Source organism: Balaenoptera borealis (assembly GCF_965194805.1).
Source record: "Balaenoptera borealis genome assembly, chromosome: 1".
In the NCBI taxonomy this organism is placed as follows: Eukaryota; Metazoa; Chordata; class Mammalia; order Artiodactyla; family Balaenopteridae; genus Balaenoptera; species Balaenoptera borealis.
Window position 1 is genome coordinate 110879222 of NC_138860.1, and position 12162 is coordinate 110891383.

The following is a 12162-nucleotide window of genomic DNA, read 5'->3' on the forward strand; positions in this document are numbered from 1 at the left end:
CGCCTTTGTTTTCCCGACAGGTGCTAGGACATTTGCTCGACAAATAGTAGGGACTCGATAAATGCTGTCAAAAAGAATGAACAGGGAATACCCTGGTGGTCCAGTGGTTAGTACTCCACACTTCCATCGCAGGGGGCACGGGTTTGATCCCTGGTAGGGGAAATAAGATCCCACAAGCTCCGTGGTGTAGCCAAAAAAACAAAACAAACAAAAAAACCCGAAAAGAATGAACAAATGATAGATTTAAGCATAAGAACTTTAAAAAATGTTATTGTCTACATTTCAGTTATGTTTTGTTCACGTTTTGGGGGGTAAAAACCACCTAAAACTTAGCAACGCAGTAATCGATCAAGTTTCTTTGTCATCTGACAGGCACTCTAGCAGAGTGGGGTTGGCTTTTTTTTCCCCCTTTGGTCCCGCTAATCAATCAATCAATTAATCAATCAATTAATTAATTAATTTTTGGCTTGATGGGTTTTTTTTATTGAAGTATAGTTGATTTACAATGTTGTGTTAGTTTCACATGTACAGCAAAGCGATTCAGTTATACATACATGCATATATATGTATATATATTCTTTTTCAGATTACTTTCCATTCTAGGTTATTACAAGATATTGAATCTAGTTCCCTGTAGCAGAGTGGTTTAATGCTGAGGCCTGGGGCCAGGCTGCCTGAATTCACCTCATGTCTCTGCCTTTTCCCCCAACCCTGGTCAAGTTACAGAGCTTCTCTGTGCCTCATTTGTTTCATTTGTAAGGTGGGGATTATAGTTGTGATTTCTTCAGAGGGTTGTTTTGAAGATGAAGTGAGGTAATAGATGTAAAGCACATTGCAGCACAGTAAACACTCAATGAAAAGTTTTACTAACTCAAATTCATTTCTTCGTGGCCCTTGTAAAACCCGTGCTACCCTTTTGCAGTCAGGCATTTTCACAAAGTGCTCTGTACCACAGACCCAGGGTTATCTCTGGGTTCTTCTCCCGGAGGTTCCTGAGTGTGGACTGTGTTGACATCCCATTATTAGTATCTCCTGCTGCCTGGGCTGCAGTCAAAGTTTTTCAAGCGGCCTTGGATACCCCCGGGGTTTGCTGCACCTCAGTGCACCTCGGAGCGTGATACAGGAACTGAAATGGCAGAAACCGAAAGCAAAATTTTAAAATTCAGCCAAGAAACGGTTGGCTGTTTTTACCTTTGCTGTGTATTTTTTAAAAAGTGGGGCGGGGGAGTTACATGGAAAATCTATAAAACCTGTAAAGTCTTGCATGTTGTATTTCAAGGTTATTTTGGTTTAATTTTCTAAATATCAGGACAGAGTTTTCGCTCCTTTCATTCAGCAGGCATCTGTTGAGTGCTTACTGTGGTGTGCCCTGATTCCCCATATACATCTGGTGGCCATCCACCCTGGATTTTCTAGAACAATCCCAATTTTAAATGTCTTTGGCATCTTTTCATGGAATTAAATTAACAAGGCAGGGGGGGAAAAAAGCCTTTGTCGGACCCTCTGGCCAGAGTTTTGTTTCGTATTTTCTTTCAGCTGGGTTTTTGCTTGCCCCAAGCTTAGGAGCTGTCTAGAAACAAAGTCTCCACAAAGCCTGCAGGGCTGCTTGTGTCAGGGGACGAGGTACCAGCCTGTATCCTCTGTTTCCCCTTTGGAGAAAGAGACTTAAATATGAAAGGTTTTCATCTGTAATTCTGGTTGTTCCTTTGGGGCTGGCAATACTGGAAACTAACTTTGTATATTTCATATTATTGTAATGTTTGCTTTTTTCCCTTTTACAGTGAGATGTATCACTGTGATAAGTAGAAAAGTAATTTTTTTGAACTATTGACTTATTGCCACAAGGAAAATGGACGTTCTCTTTCTAAGCAGCCCAGTAGTAAAGAGCTGTGCACTCCAGGAAGCCAAAAGCTATATACTCTGTGGGGACAGGGACCCTCTGCTGTTCCTGCCTTTGTATTCCCACAGAGCAAAACTCGATAAATATCTGCAAAGGAATAACAAAGCCCTCTTTAGTGTACCTTGAAACATCTTTACTTTCCCAAATAGGATGACCAAACATCGCAGCTCACCTTAAACATGCCAAAAATTATGTATTATACACGTATGTATATAAAGTCTGGATTTACACACAGACTGTTGTTTACTTGATGAAAGGATTCCCCAGATCCTATAGATAGCAAATCTCAGCAGGTTTAAAGTGTAATTTGATTTACTTCATTTTTCCTATGAGATAGCGGAGTAGATTAAAAGAACTTTGGTAAAACGGAAGGCCCGACATTTGAATCCTGCTTCTACCTCTGACCTGTTGTATGTCCTTGGGCAAGTTTTTGTTGACTTTACCTCTCTGTGCCTCAGTTATCTCTTCCGTAAAAATGAAAATGCTTGGAAATGTTAAAGGTACCCATTAAAGCACCTGGTGCCCTGCCAGGAGCATAGATATAAACGGTAGCTGCTATTATTGTTGTTGTTTTATTAAAGCTTTTCAGAACGTCCAGTGCATGCACTGAAGTATAATTACAGGGATAACCAGGAGTCCTGAAACAGATCGCGGAGGCTCATGCTTAACTGATTTGAAAAAGTAAAGCCTTTCATGCTTAATCCCAGGTGAGTAATATAAATGCTCAGACTCACAGCATTTCATGCTGGGCGTTGTAAGAGTACAGAAGCTTCCTTCACTTCCTTGTTTATGTGGGGGGGAGGGGGGGAATCCCACCCTCCTCCAGGCCCTCCCGGCTGCCCTGCCCTTTTGAGGCTCAGCAGGGTTGAGGGCGGGGCTGGGCAGGGGGGCAGCACGTAAATTCAGGAGCAAGGACTGGTAAGCTGAGATGTTGGAATTGCAGCCTAGCCAGGGGAATTATTAAAGGTTCAATTCAACAAAAATACCTAAACTTCAGTATAAACTTTCCAGTCTGATAAATAAACCAAGAGCTGCACCATATGGGGAGGTAGGAAGTCTCCTCCCAATGGCCCCCTCCTCCCTGAGGCATGAGAGATGCTGGACGGGCTGACAGGCCTGCACACTGAAGGCCTGGGTATCCCTGCCACAGTGCCAAACAAGGAGGATCTGCTCCAGGTTCATGGTTACAAGACCCACTGAGCTTCAAGAAGTAATGACAGGAAAATAAAAGGAAGAAGAGGGGAGGGAGGCAACAGACGGGTGGCTTCTTGCTCCAGCATCTGGTCTCCAGCAGTCAGGTTGTACGGGCACCAACCAAGCTGAGTCTGTGGGGTGGCCTTCCCTGTGGTCTGGGAGTGCAGTAGCTCTGGTTCTTTGCTAACACCCTTTGCAAGTCAGCAAGTGAACAGACTGTCTCCTCATGCCACACCTGCCATGATGTCCTTCTAGAATCGAGGAGGGGCCATTGGGAAGTGGATAAGGGGCCACGGGCTGCTGGGCACTCCCACCCAGACCCCACAAAAGAACGGGTCTCCATGTCCCCTCTTGTCCATGTCGTGAGTGTGTAATTTTTTTTTAATTAATTAATTAATTTATTTATTTATTTATTTATGGCTGTGTTGGGTCTTCGTTTCTGTGCGAGGGCTTTCTCTAGTTGTGGCAAGTGGGGGTCTCTCTTCATCGCGGTGCGCGGGCCTCTCACCATCGCGGCCTCTCTTGTTGCGGAGCACAGGCTCCAGACGCGCAGGCTCAGTAACTGTGGCTCACGGGCCCAGCCGCTCCGCAGCATGTGGGATCCTCCCAGACCAGGGCTCGAACCCGTGTCCCCTGCATTGGCAGGCAGATTCTCAACCACTGCGCCACCAGGGAAGCCCGTGAGTGTGTAATTTCATTACAGTTCAAAGACCAGAGAGATAGAATGGCCTTCAAGGGAGGAGACCCAGAAAACAGCCCCCTTCTTCCAGAACACATGGTTAAAATAGAATAGCCTTATCCTTTACATGTATACACACACACACAAAGTTACCGTACATGGAGGTTATATAGTAAGAGTTTATTGAGATGTGTGAGACTACAACTTATACTTCTTTGAATCCTTTATAATTCCTCATACAGTGCTATATCCATAGTAGATGCTCAATCAATATTTGTTAAATAAATGAATACTTGCCTGTTGAAATAAGGAGCTCTGGGTTGATTAGGATGGGTTTCAGGCAGAAGGTAGTAAGTTACCTAGATCATTATGTGGCATTGACCAGAATGTTGGGTATAGTAAACTTTTCAATGTTATTGTCAGAGCTACACAACCTGTAGTGTTGTGTAAACATTAAGAAACAATACCAATTCCCTTCCAGCTCTTTCTTATAAGATGTAATGGGGGGCAGGGAGACATTTAGCTTTTGAGTGATCTTTTTTTGCTGTTGAAGGCAAGGAAGTTATTTCCTGAGATACGGATGTACAGCAATCCTCTTTTCAGTCCTGTTTTTCTCCTCTCCTTACAAGCTTCATAATAAGAACCATGTCATGAAATCCGCAATGGTGAACAACAAGGGTCGGGTGATCTCACTTGAAAAACCACTCATCACAAGAATAACACATTACTTAGTTCTGATGAAGATGGACATGTAGGGCAGGCTCCTTGGTGATAATCTTCACTGTGCCTGATTCTAAGAAGAGAGACAAATTGTTTATTAAAACTCAGGTGACTGTGTCTTTTCTGATGCAGACATGATGGATTATGGTGTAATGATTATAGTGTACTCTCCAGTGCTTTCGCAAATAATTTATTATGCCTTTGTAGAAAGTTTGATGTTTTCAGCATATTTTGAAAATAACGCGTCTTCCTCTACCAGAGCAGGAACAGCCTCTGAGTGAAGGCAGGGGCATGAGAAATATGCCATTTCTGCATGGGTGGCTCGCTATTCTCAGCACATCTTGGTGTAAGTTAAGGCAATACTGGCTGCTTGTGATGGTTAATTTTATGTGTCAACTTCGCTGGGCCCTGGTGTCCAGATACGGGGCCAAATATTCTGGGTGTTTCTGCGAGGGCATTTTTGGATGAGATTAACATTTAAATTGGTTGCTTCCATGTAAAGCAGATTGCCCTCTGTGATATGGACGAGCCTCATCTAATCAGTTGAAGCCCTGACTAGCACAAAGATCTGACCTTTCCCAAGCAAGAGTGAACCCCTGAGCATATGGTCTTTGGACTTGAACTGCAGCATTGGCTCTTCCTAGGTCTCAGCCTGCTGGCCCACCCAGCAGATTTTGAACTTGCCATCTACCACAATCACGTGAGCCAGCTCCTTAAAATAAATCTCTCTGTAAATAGATAGATACACACATCCTACTGATTCTGTTTTTCTGGAGAACCCTGATGAATACACTGCTGTAGCAAACAATCCTGCACATTCCAGTGACTGAACACAGTAGAATTGAAGTCTTGCTCAGTCAGGGAGCTGCCCAATGCCAGGGCTCCTTGTCAGGGGCCAGTTTTCCACTATGTGGTGATTCAGAGACCCAGGCTTCTTTCATCCTATGAGCCACTTTCCTCCAGGCTTGAGTCCTCTATGTCCAGCCAGCAGAAAGGAAAGTGAGAGTAGAGAAGGCACATCTTCTTGACCATCTTGGCCAGATGAGACATACATCACTTCCACTCATTTTCCACTGCTGGACATTAGTCACATGACTCCATCAAGAAGGATGATGAGGTTGAGAAATGTGGTCCTTGACCAGGAAGCTACTTCCTGACAACAACTCTCTACTATAGAAAAGGAAGCAAGAATTTGGTAGCTACCACAGTCATCTTCATGAATGCTCACTTTCTTATATGTATTTTTAAGAAGATTTACTCCACCTCAACTCTAATTCCTTTTGTGTTTTCTCTGGTGAATTTGTTTCCTTCTGTGATGACACAGAGCCTCTTGTGTCAATTTCCTGAGTGATGGACCTCACATCATTAGACTTTTCACAGATTTAAAATCTCACAAGGATAGCAAGGTTAAATAACAACAGAAAGCAGAACATATTATTACATGTGCAATGAGCAGGACAGAAGGTAAATACAGTGGGTGTTCAGAGGAAGGAAAGACTCTTGGGCTGTTATGTTCAGAGAGAGCATTTATGGAAGATGTGTACTTGAACTGAGACATTAAGTATGAGTGGGATTTCTTTTTTTTTTTTTTGGCTGCGATGGGTCTTTGTTGCTGTGCACAGGCTTTCTCTAGTTGCGGCGAGCAGGGGCTACTCTTTGTTGTGGTGCGCCGGCTTCTCATTGCGGTGGCTTCTCTTGTTGCGGAGCAGGGGATCCAGGGGTGCGGGCTTCAGTAGTTGTGGCTCGGGGGCTCTAGTTGAGGCACGCGAGCTCAGTAGTTGTGGTGCACAGGCTTAGTTGCTCCGCAACATGTGGGAATCTTCCCAGACCAGGGATTGAACCCATGTCCCCTGCACTGGCAGGCGGATTCTTAACCACTGCGCCACCAGGGAAGTCCCGAATGGGTAGAGGGAATGGGGAGGACATTCCAAAGAGGATGAATAGGAGGCTTGAGTAAGAAAACAGAGACAGAAATGAGAAAGTAATTTTTTGGGGAATAGTCAGAAAAACAATTTGACTAGAGAGAACACCAGGGAGAATATTGACTTTTTTTAAAAAGGCAAATTAAATCTGGATTGTGTTTGAATTGAATCAAAGTAGTATATAAATAATGGAGATCCTTAGAATATTTTTGCATAAAAAAAATATTTTAGAAAAACAATGTAGTGAAAAGTGTGCAGGATGGTATGGAGGGGAGTGCACGGAAGTAACAGACCAGAATCTTCATGACCCCTGATTGTACAATCTGTGGTTGTCTTTATATTAGTCAGAACATTTTTAGTTGCATGTGAAAGAAGTGCAACTTAAAGTGGCTTAAGCAAAAAGAGGATTTCTTGGTTTGTGTAAAAGAGAAATCTTGGCTACATCTGTTTTAAGCATGACTGGAATCCAGGAGCAAAAAGTGTACCATTAGAGTTCAGTCTTTCCATCCCTCATGAGCAACATGGCATTGGCAGCTCCAGCCTCATGTCCTCACAGCTTGGCGAGCCCAGCAGAAAGAGACAATCTTCCTAGACAGTGCCTGTGGGCCATCCCGGGGCAGATGCTTCTCGTCCAGGTTTGTGACATATGTGCATCCCTGAACCAGTACTATGGCCAGAGTGGGGGACTGCTCTGGCCAGTGCTGGACCTTGTGCCCCCAGAGTGGGAAGATATGTGTATTTGGGGGAGGATGTAGACAGGCTAACCAGTCCCATCTGAAACATGCAAATGGGTCTACCAGGAGAAAGCTTCTGTTATCAAAAGGAGAAAAGAGGGGTGCACTTCACTACCACCTCTAATTTTTTGCATTAGGTTTTTCCTTTTCCTAAATATGTTTTAAGTTCCAACTTATACAAACATTTAAGTGCTTCTACATTGGCTGGATTCTGTTTTACTAGTATCTTCCATCTCATCTCTCTATATCACCTATGCTAGTACTGAGCATATAGTAAATACTCAACTCTCTCTGAATTCTACTCCAGAAATTCTACACTCATCCTTCTATTTACCCTCCCCATCCTTACCCTATGACCGATGCCCTCACATTTCTTCCCTGGCCTCCTGCGACAAACTCCCTACTGGACTTTCTACCTCTAATCTCTGGCCTTTCTAATTCATTATGTACAGTCTACCGGAGTTATCTTCCTAAATTGCTGGTCAGATTGTGATAGATCTTGACATAGGACAAATTCCATAATCCTTAGTATGGTCATGTGGTTGCTTGTTTAATGCCCACAAATTCCTCCCGTCTCAGTATGTATGCTCCTTTGCAATGTGACTTTGCTGCTTCTCCCGCTGAGAAGTGGAGTCCATTTTTCTGCCTCCTTGAATCTGGGTTGGCCTTGGGATTTGGGTTGACAAATAAAATGCAGAAGATGTGACATGAAAGTTCTGAAATTTAGGCCTAAACTGCATCGTAGCTGCTGCTTGTTTGGAGCGTTGCCCTGAGACTCCGATACGAGGGAGCCAATCTAGCCTAATGGAGAATGAGAAGCCAGGTGGGGAAGAGCTGAGGCTCTCTGGCCAACAACCAGCCCCCGACACCAACTGCCAGACTTGTGAGTGAGGCCACTTGGACCTCCCAGCTGGCTCATTCTCTAGCTCTCTGCAGGCGGTGTAACGAGCCCAGGAGAAACAGAAGAGGATTTCCCAGCCAAACCATAGAATTATGAGAAATAGTAAATCGTTGTTGTTTTAGGCCACTAAGTTTGTGGGCATTGTGGTAGGCAGCAGTGGATAACTGAAATAGGTGGAATCACTAGAATTTGTTGGAAGGTGAGGAATAAAATGACTAGAATGACTCCCATTAATTGAGGTTTAAAGAAATAGATAATGAATGTAGATGAGGGTGTAATGAGCATTGGGAGCCTTTGGGATATTCCAGTGTGTCCAGATGTCCAGCCGGTAGGTGAATACATGGGTCTGGGGCTGCCTGGATTGAATCATCCTTTTCAGTAATTGAGATTGGATTAAGTCACCAAGGAGCACCCAACGAGTGAGGGGAGGCAGAAGCCAAAGTTCAGAAGAGACAACCTTGGGGAACACGAACTTTTAAGATTGGGCAGAGGAAAGAAAGCCAGAAGAGGAGATGGAATTTTTTAACACAGTGAAAAAGGGGTAGAATATGTTTATGTACTTTGCTTTTATTCTTCCTTTTTTTCTGGCTGATCACTGAGGAAAAGAAGAAAAGCAGTAGAAGAAATCAAGACTCTACCTGGGATGGTAATGGAAGGGTATCCCAAGGACCTAATCAGTCATTCTCAGGATGCAAACTACCCCTAGAAACATAGCAGGTCAGTGGTGAGACGTTCCCCATCACATTCCAGGGTACGGGGGAGATGCTCAGCAAAGTGGCATGGCAAACCCTGAGAAAAAACTATTAAACAACCTTGCTGCCTGTGTTTCTCTTTCACCCAAACAGAGATCTGAGGAAAACCCAAACAAATGCAGAGAAATATGGACAAACTAGCCACTTGTCAACATCAGAAGAGGCAGAGATGTGTGCAGAGGCAGCCACAGGTGGACAGAAATCAAAATCTACAGAACATAGACAACACAGGGAGGAAGAGACAAAGATACATGAACGTAGCAAAGGGGCATGTTTCTTGAACTGTGCGACCTCTTCCTCAAGTTCGTATCTCTCTCAGATACAACATCAGTGTCGCTTTATGGATAACGTCCTGTGGGAAACTCAATTATTCCCTTTATATTTCAGGATATGTAAGTATACACTTACATATTTATGCCAGAGTCACAAACTCCCCGTCCAAAACCCACCATAACAGTTTAAATTAACAGAGCTGCTGATACTCTTTACAATATGGAGGGTATGTGTGGATGTGTGTGCTTAGTAATCACGTCACATCCCTCAAACAAACTCAGCTATCTTGGATTTAGTCCCCTCATTTTGCAGTTTTTTTGACATTTTTGATAATAAGACTGCAGCACTGTTTGCAACTCTCTACCTCTTAACCAAAGACTCAATTTCAGAAGCACATGCTGAGCACCCACTCTCTGAGGTTCTGCAGGGCCCACACAGATGTAGGTAGTAGTGCCCTGATAAACCAGCACTCCAGAAAAGATGCCCTGATTTATAGCATTTGCCAATTTTTGTAGTTGAAACACTCCCACTGTGGCTGATTTCACCAAAGGTTTTACAACTAGCTCACAAAAATCCTGACTATTTAGCTGTCCTGGGACAAACATTTAAGAATGAGTTGCAGGACTTCCCTGGCAGTCCAGTGGTTAAGACTCCACACTTGCTTCCACTGCAGAGGGCACGGGTTCAATCCCTGGTCAGGGAACTAAGATCCCGCATGCCACGTGGTACAACCAAAAAAAAAAAAACAAAAACAAAAAGAATGAGTTGCCACATGGAGGAAATCTGTGGTACCCCAGATGACAACCAGTACCAGCCATCAGCTATGTGTGTGAAACCTTGTTGATCCTTCCAGCCCAGCTGACTCTGCAGCCAAGGTGAACCCAGGTGAGACCAGCACAAGAACCTCCCAGCCAAACCAAAGAAGCATGAGAAATTATGCGTTATTGTTTTAAGCCACTAAGTTTTGAGATGCTTTGTTATACAGCAATAGCTACCTAATACACATAAAGTACAGATTGCATGGGAAGGGTCAGTCTATAGAGAAGCAAGAGCCTTTTTTTAGCCTTCCCATCCCTTTTTTTTCATCCTCAGCCCTATTCACAAGTTACCTGGGAAGTTTCAATCTCTTTCTTTGCTACACCAATACTTCCTGGACACCTAGTGCTGAACATAAGCATTGGCAGCTCCAATGCTCTAGCCCCTTTGAATAAGCCGCCAGTCCAATTTTTAATCAGAGTAGGGGCTGCACAAAGCAAAGATTCATATTTACAAACAGTCGTCTTAGGAAAATGTGTTTTACTGAAAATCAGGGCTGATAGTTCCATGAAGTGAGGGGAATTGTAACCCCCATGAGCAAGGCCACCCAAAGGCAGACGGAACGTTTAATAACACCCTCCTCCTCTGTTTTATTGTCTCCTCTGGATACTGACATTTCTTATCTGTCCCGCCATCAGTAATGGACTTTGACCAACTGTAACTGATGTGTTAAACATTGACTTGGTACAGTAGCGAGGATCCAGGATCCATTTCTTCCAGGACATTCCATTCCCATAGTGAGTATTTTGGGGGACAGGGTGCCGCTGTTTCTGCACACTTCTGCATAATGGGCTCCTCTAAGGGATTTTCTCCTACTAAAGATTTCCAAAGACAAGGTCTGTCACTTTGGCCTGTGTACTATCATCATGTGTGAAACACTGGTGACTCCAAAGTGTCAGGAACCAGGATGGTGAAAAAGCATCACCTCAAAAATGTAGTTTTCTAAAGAAAAGCAAGAAAATGACGATCACAAAAGTCAAGATAGGGTTTCCTCCCAGGAGAAGGGAGTGGGTTGAAGATCAGGGAGGGACACAGAGAGAAGGCTTCAGGTAATGCTCCATTTCTTACCTGAGTGCTTGTGTCACATGGCATTTGCTTCATAGCAATTTTTTAAAGTATTCACGTAATTTTTTTTACTGAAGTATAATTGATTTACAATATTGTGTTAATTTCAGGTGGATAGCAAAGTGATTCAGTTTATATATATATATGTATTTTTTTTCAGATTCTTTTCCATTGTAGGTTATTACAAGATATTGAATATAATTCCTTGTGCTATAGAGTAGGATCTTGTTTATCTATTTTATATATAGTAGTGTGTATCTGTTAATCCCAAACTCCTAATTTATCCCTCCCCCTCTTCCCCTTTGTTTGGTTTTCTTTTTTTTTAATTTTTAAAATTTTATTTATTTTTTATACAGCAGGTTCTTATTAGTTATCTGTTTTATACATATTAGTGTATATATGTCAATCCCAATCTCCCAATTCATCCCATCACCACCCCCGCCCCACTTTCCCCCCTTGGTGTCCATATATTTGTTCTCTACATCTGTGTTTCTATTTCTGCCTTGCAAACCTGTTCATCTGTACCATTTTTCTAGATTCCACATATATGCGTTAATATACAATATTTGTTTTTCTCTTTTTGACTTACTTCACTCTGTATGACAGTCTCTAGGTCTCTACAAATGACCCAATTTCGTTCCTTTTTATGGCTGAGTAATATTCCATTGTATATATGTACTACATCTTCTTTATCCATTCGTCTGTCGATGGGCATTTAGGTTGCTTCCATGACCTGGCTATTGTAAATAGTGCTACAATGAACATTGGGGTGCATGTGTCTTTTTGAATTATGGTTTTCTCTGGGTATATACCCAGTAGTGGGATTGCTGGGTCATATGGTAGTTCTATTTTTAGTTTTTTAAGGAACCTCCATACTGTTCTCCATAGTGGCTGTACCAATTTACATTCCCACCAACAGTGCGAGAGGCTTCCCTTTTCTCCACACCCTCTCCAGCATTTATTGTTTGTAGATTTTTTGATGATGGCCATTCTGACTGGTATGAGGTGATACCTCATTGTAGTTTTGACTTGCATTTCTCTAATGATTAGTGATGTTGAGCATCCTTTCATGTGTTTGTTGGCCATCTGTATATCTTCTTTGGAGAAAAGTCTAGTTAGGTCTTCTGCCCATTTTTGGATTGGTTTGTTTGTTTTTTTGATATTGAGTTGCATGAGCTGCTTGTATATTTTGGAAATTCATCCTTT